The following is a 13,342-nucleotide window of genomic DNA, read 5'->3' as shown; positions in this document are numbered from 1 at the left end:
AATCCGGGCTGTAGCACTGGGCTAACAGGACTCCGGTGAACCGGGCGGTAGCAGGCTAGGCAGGACTCCGGATATCACCGTGTGACATTTCCCTGAAGGGACAGACACAGGAACGAAGTGAATCACATGCCGGCCAGTCAAGTGTTCCGGAGCAGTAGTGTTGGGCTACCAGGACTACGGTGAACCCGGCTGTAGCGGATTACTATGGCTCATGGACGCACAAGACTACATTTCCGCATAAGAGAGGCTACCAAGGATAAACAATTAGGTTGTCGGATCCCACACATACCAAGCATTTCAATCATACACACAATATGCTCGATATGTGTAAATACAACATGGCATCACAACAAAACTCTACGACTCAAAGTATTTATTCATTAGGCTCTGAGGAGCGAGATATTACAAACATGGGTCTCATGACCGAACATTCAGAGCATACAAGTCAAAGCACATGCGGAAGCTTAACATGTCTGAGTACAAACATCTACAAATGAAAAAGGCTGAGAAGCCTGACTATCTACCAGATCCTGCCGAGGGCACAAGATCATAGCTAAGGTATCAAGCTAAACGTCGAAGTCCAAAGGAAACTACTAGCGAGACTGACGTCTCTCTGCAAAACATAAAATAGGCAAACGTGAGTACAAATGTATCCAGCAAGACTTACATCAGAACTAGCTACATATGCATCAGTATCAACAAAGGGGGTGGTGGAGTTTGACTGCAGCAAGCCAGCTTTGACTCGTTGGCTATCCTGAACTACGACTGCAAGTAACTCTTTTGAGGTGGCGCACACGAGTCCACATATTCACCATATCAATACACCACTATGGATCCGCTCCCATCTTCCTACGAGAACGCCATCCATAGCACTCACGCTTATCTTGCGCATTTTAGAATATCCACTTTCACTTGTCTATGAACTGTACAGGCAACCCAGAAGTCCTTTACCGCGGACACGGCTATTTTAATAGATGATGTTAACCCTGCAGGGTGTACTTCTTCACACACGCTCTCTCCACTTACCACCATGTACACATTGTGTATCTCGGCAACCTTCAAGCGGAAGCCTGGCGAGGGAGTCGGCCACGACCTGACTAACCACACAAGTCTCCAGTCCAGGTTTATCGCCTATTCGGGTTCCATCCGCAAGGAGATCCGGCCGGGGTGTCGCTCACGGCCCCAAACGATGTGTGCAGGGTTCCCAAGCCCACCTCGACGGGTGGTTCTACGCTTGGTACACCGTGCCACGGTGCCTAGTCTGTCCCAAGCCCACCTGTACCGGGTGCCACTTGGTAGACTACTAACACTACCTACAAACACCAGAAACTAGTTGCAACTCCTGGACAGAGATCATGTTGATTAATAAGTCGAGAGGGGCGCTTAAGCATTCCAATGCGTGGTAGTAGCTGTTCATGGATCACAAACACAGAACTCAGATCCTGAGGTCGGCTTCAATGAGACAACCCACCATGTACTCCTACATGGCCTCTCACCGATACCTTTACCAAATCATGTTCACACACTTAGCTCTCAGCAGTAGGACATGTTCACCACATTCCAATTTATCCCCGATGAATCAGACCTGACTCAACTCTAAGCAATAGCAGGCATGACAAACAAGCATGAATGAGCAGGCACATCAGGGCTCAAACAACTCCTACTCATGCTAGTGGGTTTCATCTATTTACTATGGCAATGACAGGTCATGCAGAGGAAAGGGGTTCAACTACCGGAGCATGTAACAGTTGAATCACTGTTGTCCTAATGCAGTAAAAGAGAGCAGGAGCGAGAGAGTGGGATTATTGTGACGCCCCCGATTTGACCGTACACTAATCATGCACGTAAATGTGTACGACCAAGATCAGGGACTCACGGGAAGATATCACAACACAACTCTAAAACATAAATAAGTCATACAAGCATCATAATACAAGCCAGGGGCCTCGAGGGCTCGAATACAACTGCTCGATCATAGATGAGTCAGCGGAAACAACAATATCTGAGTACGGACATAAGGTAAACAAGTTTGCCTTAAGAAGGCTAGCACAAAAGTAGCAACGATCGAAAAGGCAAGGCCTCCTGCCTGGGACTTCCTAACTACTCCTCGAAGCCGAACTCCATGTAGAATCATCCTCGGGGTCTCTAGCTCCTGGACTCCAGCATCTGGTTGCGACAATCCGGTATAGAAAAGGGGAAAAGAGGGAGAAAAGCAACCGTGAGTACTCATCCAAAGTACTCGCAAGCAAGGAGCTACACTACATATGCATGGGTATATGTGTAAAGGCCATATCAGTGGACTGAACTGCAGAATGCCAGAATAAAAGGGGGATAGCTAGTCCTGTCGAAGACTACGCTTCTGGCCATCTCCATCTTGCAGCATGTAGAAGAGAGTAGATTGAAGTCCTCCAAGTAGCATCGCATAGCATAATCCTACCCGGCGATCCCCTCCTCGTCGCCCTGTTAGAGAGCGATCACCGGGTTGTATCTGGCACTTGGAAGGGTGTATTTTATTCAGTATCCGGTTCTAGTTGTCATAAGGTCAAGGTACAACTCCGGGTCGTCCTTTTACCGAGGGACACGGCTATTCGAATAGATAAACTTCCCTGCAGGGGTGCACCACATAACCCAACACGCTCGATCCCATTTGGCCGGACACACTTTTCTGGGTCATGCCCGGCCTCGTAAGATCAACGCGTCGCAGCCCCACCTAAGCACAACAGAGCGGTCAGCACGCCGGTCTAATCCTAAGCGCACAGGGGTCTGGTCCCATCGCCCTATGCACACCTGCACGTTGCGTACGCGGCCGGAAGCAGACCTAGCCTAGTGGCGTTCCAGTCCAATCCGGCGCGCGCCACTCAGTCGCTGACGTCAAGAAGGCTTCGGCTGATACCACGACGCCGGGATACCCATAACTACTCCCGCGTAGATGGTTAGTGCGTATAGACCAAATGGCCAGACTCAGATCAAATACCAAGATCTCGTTAAGCGTGTTAAGTATCCGCGAACGCCGACCAGGGCCAGGCCCACCTCTCACCTAGGCGGTCTCAACCTGCCCTGTCGCTCCGCCACAAAGATCCACTTGCGGGTACTCCTACGAGCCGACCCGACTTTAGTCATCACATGTGTCATGTATGTAGTATATAAGTATATACCCGTGATCACCGCCCAGGTGATCACGGCCCGATAGTATAGCACAGCAGACGGACAAGAATGTAGGGCCACTGATGGAAATCTAGCATCCTATACTAAGCATGTAGGATTGCAGGTAAAGGTATCAACAGTAGTAGCAAGGATAGGCTATGCATCAGGATAGGATATCGAAAAGCAGTAACATGCTACACTACTCTAATGCAAGCAGTATAGAGAAGAATAGGCGATATCTGGTGATCAAGGGGGGGCTTGCCTGGTTGCTCAGACAAGAAGGAGGGATCGTCGGTGACGTAGTCGTACTCAGCGGCATCAGCGCCGGTCTCGAGGTCTACCGGAGAAGAAGAGGGGGAAGAAACAGTAAATACGGAGCAAACAAAGCATCACAAAACATAACATGGCAATACGCGGTGCTAGGTATGCTCTAACGCGGTGGAAGGTGATACCGGCGAAGGGGGGAAACATCCGGGAAAATATTCCCGATGTTTCGCATTTTTGACAGATGAACCGGAGGGGAAAAGTTGCGTGTTTGCTATGCTAGGGATGTGTGGCAGACGAACGGGCTGCGTATCCGGATTCGTCTCGTCGTTCTGAGCAACTTTCATGTAGAAAGTATTTTCATCTGAGCTACGGTTTATTTTATATGATTTTCTAAAGTTTTAAATCATTTTAGAATTTATTTAATTTATTTAATTCATCATTATCCAGAATAGTGCCTGCTGACGTCATCATGACGTCAGCAGTCAACAGGGCGTTGACTGGGTCAAACTAACGTGCGGGACCCACCTGTCATTGACTGAATAATTAATTAACTAACAGTTTAATTAGTTTAGTTATTCGATTAGTTTAATTAATCAAAATTTAATTAGGTTAATTAATTCTTTAATTAATTAATTATTTTTTAATATATTATTATTATTTATTATTTTAATTATTTTTTCCCTTTTCTTTTTTTTTTGTTCTCAGGGGCGTGGGCCCCCTAGTCAGTGGCTCAGGAGGAGCCATAGCGGGCACGGGCTCGGGTGCGGGCGTCACCCGAGCGGGCACTGGGCAGCGGGCGAGCGCCCGAACGGACGCGTGCCTGAGGGGGCGCAGGGGTGTGCGCTCGCGAGGCCGGCGAGGACGGCGAGCGCGGGGCCGGCGGCGACAGTGGAGCCACGGGAAGGAGACCCTGGCCGTGAGCGCGTGCATGCATACGGGGACAGGGGAGAGAAGAGGAGGGGCGGAGGCTCACAGGGGGGCGTAGGGTTCGGGGCAATGGGGCGTGGGGAGGGCGACGTGGACGAGGACGACGAGTCGGCGATGAGGCGAGGCCGATTGGCTCCGGCGAGCACGCACATGCGCCGACAGGCGCCGGCCACGGCCGTGCGCGGCCAAGGAAGGCGCGCAGCGAGGACGGCGCCGGCGGCATGGCCGGCCAGCAACGGTGGGGGTGTGCGGAGGACGGCGCTGGCCGACGAGGAAGAGGCGGGGACGGCGAATGGTGTTGGCGTCCGGGAGCGGAGAAGCGGTCGAGGACGGGGAGCCGGGTTGAGGAGGCGGGCGCCGGCGACGATGGGGTAGCGCCGGGCGGTGTCGGGGTTCGGCGACGAGGTCAGTGGTGGGCGGCGGGGCCGTGCCCGATCTGGATCGGGGGGCAAAGGGAGGAGACGAGGGGGAAAGGGGAATCGGGGGAGGAGTGGGGCGCGTGGGGGGTTAGGGTTCGGTCGCCCCAGGGGGTTGTAGGGGTTCGGCGGGCCGGGGGAGGGAGCTGGGCTGGCAGGGTGCGCGGCCAGTCGGGCCGTGGCCCAGTTGGGCCGGGGGGGTTCTCTTCTTTTATCTCTTTTTTTATTTGTTTTGTCTTTCTTTTTCCTTTTACATTTTCTGTTTACTTTCTAGCTTTATTTATTTTAACTTTTGTTTTATAAAATATAAATGCAACTCCTAGATTAATGTTATAACTTATTCTACTGCCCCAAAAAGTTTGACACCTAATTAAAATAGTTTGCATTATTATAATTTTTAAAAGGCATTTAATTAATTGACATAGCTGCTGTTTTAATTACTTTAGAGCCTTTAAACCTTTTATAAAAGTGTGGTTTCCCCACTAGTATTATCCATGATTTATCTGACACATTTTGGACATTTTAGTTTAATGTTTGTAAACTTTTACCGCTTGATTCGATTTTGAATTTGAATTTGAATCGGTTTCGAACTAACGCGAGATTTAGTGACAGTAACCTGTTGACGTGGCATCGTTAACGTGGGATTACTGTAGCTTAACTATCCGGGCGTCACAATTCTCCTCCACTACAAGAAATCTCGTCCCGAGATTTAAGAGGGGAGTAAGGGGGGAGTTCTGGTTACGAAATTCTAACGAGTCTTCTCGGTCTTGGATGCTCTTCTCGAAGAGGTCGATCCATTACGTTGATGTATTCATTTCTCTGCTTCAGGTCATCATGATGAAGTCGACATCCTTTCTTCGGGAACTCCATCCTACTTACGTAAAATGATAAGGGGTAACTCGAAAGAATGGAACTCTCCACGGTTGCTTATCCGATAGATAACATTAGGGAAGGTGGCGAAAAGTAACTCTCGAATTGAAACTTAAGAAATTATCGAGAGCAAAGTAAGGAGGTCCAATGTAGAAGTTTCAAGTGCATAGGCAATCGTTCGTTGCCTGATACGAAAATGTGAAGGGGGCTCAGAGCAATGGGAATAAGTATTGCGTCTGATACCAGAATAGATCACTAGGCAGGTGGCCCGTGAACTACATACAAAGTCAAGCTCTAGGAATAACTTTGGTAACAAGGTGTACAGGAGAGTCAGGTTTCGATCCTGTGGAACTGTGGGTTATGGGCCCACCATGTGGGTTAAAAGTAGGAAGGCGGAGACGTCTTGCGTGATCATGCAAGCAAGGCATGTCAGAGGGTAGCCTGTCAGTTATATGTCAGCAACATCGTCGGTACCAAGGGCGAGGGACGAAGAGAACCATTTTCCTGCTCGTTGAAACGAGGCAGACTATTAGGCAAGGTTCTCGTCTATCGGTGGTTACCGGAATGTCACCAACAATAGTAACAGGGTCTTACCGACAGAGTTGTACACCGAGGTGTTTGCACAAGCAGGGAATTAATACTGCTTAGATCATAATGATCACCAGAAAGGTTAAACCAAACAATGGAAAGGAAAATATGATTATCAGATTAAACAGAAGAATGGAAAGGAAAATGTGTTTAAACACATATTTCAATGGTATATCCTTCCCAAGGTCAAGCTGATATCCATGACATGATATAATGTAGAAAACTCTTTAGGTACGGGAGAGAAATTTCATGACATTACCCATACAACGGTGTTTGGATAATTGAGCAGGAAACAATTAGCTTTGGGCTTCAAATGTTCCTGTTTAAAATCAGAGTACCATAGACATGTTTCGAGATAGCATTGACATGGTGAATAGGTAAGATCAGGCCATGGATACACAAAGGATCCATCAGGAACAACTTATAGAGTAAGTCTTACAATTTCCTCATGGAAGAATAGTTAACCTTGCTAAGAAGGAAATTATAACAAAAGGTCCTCCCACCAGGTGTGCTGGGTATCATCACCTTACCGGGTCATAAATAGGCCAATGTTATAACTCTTGGAAATATGTTCCAACCATCATATCTGACCGAGATTCAGGTCTGATTGGTGTCAGGATATCTCAGACTTAGGATATCTGAGAAGAAAAGTGCAACACAAATTGATGGGATGACATTATAAGATTCTCGGGAAATGAACTATGAAAGCAAGTTCCGAAACCAGAGTTCTTCATTAAACCAAAGAGAGGGATAGGAGGTGGCTGATGGACTCAGCGACATTCCATTGAGAGTTCCAAAAGATGGATTTCCACAACTATGTGAACAAGGAGATAACAATAGCTAGATCGAATGACTTAATGATGTATGCTCGAGGAAAACATACACAGTTAAACATTGGTTGAAATGTGCACCCGAAATGTGGGCTAGGTAGCACGATCAATGTTCGAATGATAATTCAATAAGCCAAAGACGTAGAATGAAACTATAGACCAATAACTTCAAAGCACTAGGGTGGCTAGAAGTTTAGAATTTACACATCACAAACCACTTGTGGGTACCCCGGTTGGAATCAACAAGAGGACCAAGAAAGAATGGTGATGGTGAGAAGTATCATTATAGCAAGAATTCTTAAGAGGTGGAGCAATCCTCACAACATTCTTGACATCAAAGATGTTAATACTCCGCGGTAGAACTTAACATAAGTTGGATAGCAGGGGAAATCAAGATACATCACAAAATATGAACAAGTTCGTGTTGGGGGGAGGTAAGGATGTTGTCGATGATAACATAATTCATCGAGGGGCAAGGATGGTATTTCTCATCCTGAATTTCAACTGATATCCTGGAAGAGCTCAAAATGTTGGTGCTGATCACGACACATTTGTCGAGAGATTTCATGAAGATGTAATCTATCGGCGATGACATCAAGTCAGAGGAATGATGAAAGCGATAGGTTAATGGAACCAAGGGTACGGCACAAACTTGAAATCAAGCTTGTTGTTCAAGGCGAACTAATATGACGAGGAAGATCGACGTAAGCTTAGCTCATCATCGAAAGTTGTGTTCCGGGAAGGACCGAGTAGCACAGTTAAAAAGTTTTCACGATAAGGATATAGCCGATAAGGCTAGTAATGACTTGAAGGATTATTAAACTCGTAAGCAACAAGAATTACTTAGAGTTATTGAATTGGAGTGCGGAATCGATTCACTATTCGGTGCTCTCGGTTGACAAACAACCCAGAGCCCATGAAGTGACGAAGACAAGGTAAGGTAGTACTTCATCAAAGTTTATAAGATGTAGTGCAATGGTAAGATATCCCCGAGATACCAGGGGTAATACTCAAAGGTAGATCATAATAGAGGTTGGGCAGGCGTATTGACCTACAGAAGACAAGTGATTTAACTTGTCCAAGAAATGGTATTTAAAGGAGAACATGGTCAGAACCACGATTGCAAAAGGCCAGATCCCAGATATAAGATGAACTTATACCAAGGGAATAATTAATTTAAGAGAAGCTTTTAATGATAAGATCTACATCGTGTCCATGGGCATGAACACAAAGTTCAAGGTCGACTCCCACTTCTCCAATGCATATCCTTTCATTTACTTCTCGCGTTTGATGAAGTTGTAGTGTTGAAATTTTATATGGCAAAATACCAGGAGAGTATGACTCGTGAAAACTTTCGAGTTCACACATTTTAAGGAAGGCATAGGTTCAACCCATCAGGGCATCTTAGGAACATATACCACAAACTTCGGAGTAAATAATACAAGCTCGAAAGTAGAGCATGGTTCACAAAGCAGAGGATACAATTTACCAAAGGCATCATGTATCCGAGGAAAAGCTCACAAGCTTATTTAATATCGAGGACATTGTCGGATAAAATCCGACAAAAGGGGTCTGGTGGTCCACAAGGGATCTGATGTGAGCATCAGTACTCAACCAGAGGAAGAAAGAATGCAAGGAGATCTGATTAAAGAAACAACTGACTAACTCAACGCTCAAATGCAAAAGAATTATGATTTCCAAATCATGGGGTCAGAAGCAACGCTCTGATCAAGGATGGATAAGTTGAGTAGGCTTAGGGGTACAATCGATGGCAATTTGATAGGTCGAGATCCAGCTCATGTTAAAGATGTCTGAGCCGGAAGGATGAATTCTAGGATCTGATTGAGGATTGCGAGCATTCGCATCATATTGAATCAATGGACTCAAAAAGATAATGACAAAGGGTGCCAATAAGATTTCGAGGTTTATGGGATTAATCATAATGCTAGTAAGCAAGAATTTCAAGAGCAACAGGCTCCTGAAGATTTTCGGAAGATCGAATGATATTTTGAACACTTTTGTGAAATACTTGAATCAACTGGGGATGAGCGGATACTCGGTAAGTGCGAGGATTATCCGTAGGGGTATTCAGGTGACAAAGAACAGCAGGGTAGTAAGCTCAAGGGATTCTCGGAGCAGCAAAGAGAATTTCGGGGTATCTTGTAATAACAAGATCAACTGGGAAGCATTGTAGGAATGTCGAGTATACGTGGTTAGCCACAGGGGTTTATCGATGGAAGGGAATTGCAAAAGCAATGAACACAAGTTCTCGGGTTATCAGCGGAGAGTATCTTCAGGGTCTTCACGTGCAGCAGACGATCATCAGTAATAAGGGACTCTCCGGGTGAAAGCGATAACGAGATCCTAATGTTAGTTTTAGCAAAATTCACTTAACCCGAATAGAAGAGAGATCGGAGTCCCAGAGTATTGACAAGGAGTAAAAGATCCTAATGCCACCCAATGGCGACGTGGGCCCGTAAGCCACACGGCCATGTTAGTAAAAGTTTTTCACTAACTAGACTCGACTTCGGCCAAGGAGTTGGAAAGGGGGATTCCTACAGGCAGTCGGCTCTGATACCAACTTGTGACGCCCCCGATTTGACCATACACTAATCATGCACGCAAATGTGTACGACCAAGATCAGGGACTCACGGGAAGATATCACAACACAACTCTAAAACATAAATAAGTCATAGAAGCATCATAATACAAGCCAGGGGCCTCGAGGGCTCGAATACAACTGCTCGATCATAGATGAGTCAGCGGAAACAACAATATTTGAGTACGGACATAAGGTAAACAAGTTTGCCTTAAGAAGGCTAGCACAAAAGTAGCAACGATCGAAAAGGCAAGGCCTCCTGCTTGGGACCTCCTAACTACTCCTCGAAGCCGAACTCCATGTAGAATCATCCTCGGGGTCTCTAGCTCCTGGACTCCAGCATCTGGTTGCGACAATCCGGTATAGAAAAGGGGAAAAGAGGGAGAAAAGCAACCGTGAGTACTCATCCAAAGTACTCGCAAGCAAGGAGCTACACTACATATGCATGGGTATATGTGTAAAGGCCATATCAGTGGACTGAACTGCAGAATGCCAGAATAAAAGGGGGATAGCTAGTCCTGTCGAAGACTACGCTTCTGGCCATCTCCATCTTGCAGCATGTAGAAGAGAGTAGATTGAAGTCCTCCAAGTAGCATCACATAGCATAATCCTACCCGGCGATCCCCTCCTCGTCGCCCTGTTAGAGAGCGATCACCGGGTTGTATCTGGCACTTGGAAGGGTGTATTTTATTCAGTATCCGGTTCTAGTTGTCATAAGGTCAAGGTACAACTCCGGGTCGTCCTTTTACCGAGGGACACGGCTATTCGAATAGATAAACTTCCCTGCAGGGGTGCACCACATAACCCAACACGCTCGATCCCATTTGGCCGGACACACTTTTCTGGGTCATGCCCGGCCTCGTAAGATCAACGCGTCGCAGCCCCACCTAAGCACAACAGAGCGGTCAGCACGCCGGTCTAATCCTAAGCGCACAGGGGTCTGGTCCCATCGCCCTATGCACACCTGCACGTTGCGTACGCGGCCGGAAGCAGACCTAGCCTAGTGGCATTCCAGTCCAATCCGGCGCGCGCCACTCAGTCGCTGACGTCAAGAAGGCTTCGGCTGATACCACGACGCCGGGATACCCATAACTACTCCCGCGTAGATGGTTAGTGCGTATAGACCAAATGGCCAGACTCAGATCAAATACCAAGATCTCGTTAAGCGTGTTAAGTATCCGCAAACGCCGACCAGGGCCAGGCCCACCTCTCACCTAGGTGGTCTCAACCTGCCCTATCGCTCCGCCACAAAGATCCACTTGCGGGTACTCCTATGAGCCGACCCGACTTTAGTCATCACATGTGTCATGTATGTAGTATATAAGTATATACCCGTGATCACCGCCCAGTTGATCACGACCCGATAGTATAGCACAGCAGACGGACAAGAATGTAGGGCCACTGATGGAAATCTAGCATCCTATACTAAGCATGTAGGATTGCAGGTAAAGGTATCAATAGTAGTAGCAAGGATAGGCTATGCATCAGGATAGGATATCGAAAAGCAGTAACATGCTACACTACTCTAATGCAAGCAGTATAGAGAAGAATAGGCGATATCTGGTGATCAAGGGGGGCTTGCCTGGTTGCTCAGACAAGAAGGAGGGGTCGTCGGTGACGTAGTCGTACTCAGCGGCATCAGCGCCGGTCTCGGGGTCTACCGGAGAAGAAGAGGGGGAAGAAACAGTAAATACGGAGCAAACAAAGCATCACAAAACATAACATGGCAATACGCGGTGCTAGGTATGCTCTAACGCGGCGGAAGTTGATACCGACGAAGGGGGGAAACATCCGGGAAAGTATTCCCGATGTTTCGCGTTTTCGGACAGATGAACCGGAGGGGAAAAGTTGCGTGTTTGCTATGCTAGGGATGTGTGGCAGACGAACGGGTTGCGTATCCGGATTCGTCTCGTCGTTCTGAGCAACTTTCATGTAGAAAGTATTTTCATCTGAGCTACGGTTTATTTTATATGATTTTCTAAAGTTTTAAATCATTTTAGAATTTATTTAATTTATTTAATTGATCATTATCCAGAATAGTGCCTGCTGACGTCATCATGACGTCAGCATGACGTCAGTAGTCAACAGGGCGTTGACTGGGTCAAACTAACGTGCGGGACCCACCTGTCATTGACTGAATAATTAATTAACTAACAGTTTAATTAGTTTAGTTATTAGATTAGTTTAATTAATCAAAATTTAATTAGGTTAATTAATTCTTTAATTAATTAATTATTTTTTAATATATTATTATTATTATTATTTTTTTAATTTTTTTTCCTTTTCTTTTTTTTGTTCTCAGGGGCGTGGGGCCCCTAGTCAGTGGCTCAGGAGGAGCCATAGCGGGCACGGGCTCGGGTGCGGGCGTCACCCGAGCGGGCACTGGGCAGCGGGCGAGCGCCCGAACGGACGCGTGCCCGAGGGGGCGCAGGGGTGTGCGCTCGTGAGGCCGGCGAGGACGGCGAGCGCGGGGCCGGCGGCGACAGCGGAGCCACGGGAAGGAGACCCTGGCCGTGAGCGCGTGCATGCATACGGGGACAGGGGAGAGAAGAGGAGGGCGGAGGCTCACAGGGGGGCCGTAGGGTTCGGGGCAATGGGGCGTGGGGAGGGCGACGAGGACGAGGACGACGAGTCGGCGATGAGGCGAGGCCGATTGGCTCCGGCGAGCACGCACATGCGCGGACAGGCGCCGGCCACGGCCGTGCGCGGCCAAGGAAGGCGCGCAGCGAGGACGGCGCCGGCGGCATGGGCGGCCAGCAACGGTGGGGGTGTGCGGAGGACGGCGCTGGCCGACGAGGAAGAGGCGGGGACGGCGAACGGTGTTGGCGTCCGGGAGCGGAGAAGAGGTCGAGGACGGGGAGCCGGGTTGAGGAGGCGGGCGCCGGCGACGATGGGGCAGCGCCGGGCGGTGTCGGGGTTCGGCGACGAGGTCAGTGGTGGGCGGCGGGGCCGTGCCCGATCTGGATCAGGGGGCAAAGGGAGGAGACGAGGGGGAAAGGGGAATCGGGGGAGGAGTGGGGCGCGTGGGGGGGTTAGGGTTCGGTCGCCCCAGGGGGTTGTAGGGGTTCGGCGGGCCGGGGGAGGGAGCTGGGCTGGCAGGGTGCGCGGCCAGTCGGGCCGTGGCCCAGTTGGGCCGGGGGGGGGGGGTTCTCTTCGTTTATCTCTTTTTTTTATTTGTTTTGTCTTTCTTTTTTCTTTTACATTTTCTGTTTACTTTCTAGCTTTATTTATTTTAACTTTTGTTTTATAAAATATAAATGCAACTCCTAGATTAATGTTATAACTTATTTTACTGCCCCAAAAAGTTTGACACCTAATTAAAATAGTTTGCATTATTATAATTTTTAAAAGGCATTTAATTAATTGACATAGCTGCTGTTTTAATTACTTTAGAGCCTTTAAACCTTTTATTAAAGTGTGGTTTCCCCACTAGTATTATCCATGATTTATCTGACACATTTTGGACATTCTAGTTTTAATGTTTGTAAACTTTTACCGCTTGATTCGATTTTGAATTTGAATTTGAATCGGTTTCGAACTAACGCGAGATTTAGTGACAGTAACCTGTTGACGTGGCATCGTTAACGTGGGATTACTGTAGCTTAACTATCCGGGCGTCACAATTATATCGGAATGAACAAGGGGTTTTTGCTTGCCTGGCACTTCTGAAGATAGTATATCTCTTCATTGGTGTCATCGA

The sequence above is a fragment of the Triticum aestivum genome, chromosome 2D, assembly GCF_018294505.1.
Source record: "Triticum aestivum cultivar Chinese Spring chromosome 2D, IWGSC CS RefSeq v2.1, whole genome shotgun sequence".
Classification (NCBI taxonomy): Eukaryota; Viridiplantae; Streptophyta; class Magnoliopsida; order Poales; family Poaceae; genus Triticum; species Triticum aestivum.
This window is presented reverse-complemented; position numbering follows the sequence as displayed.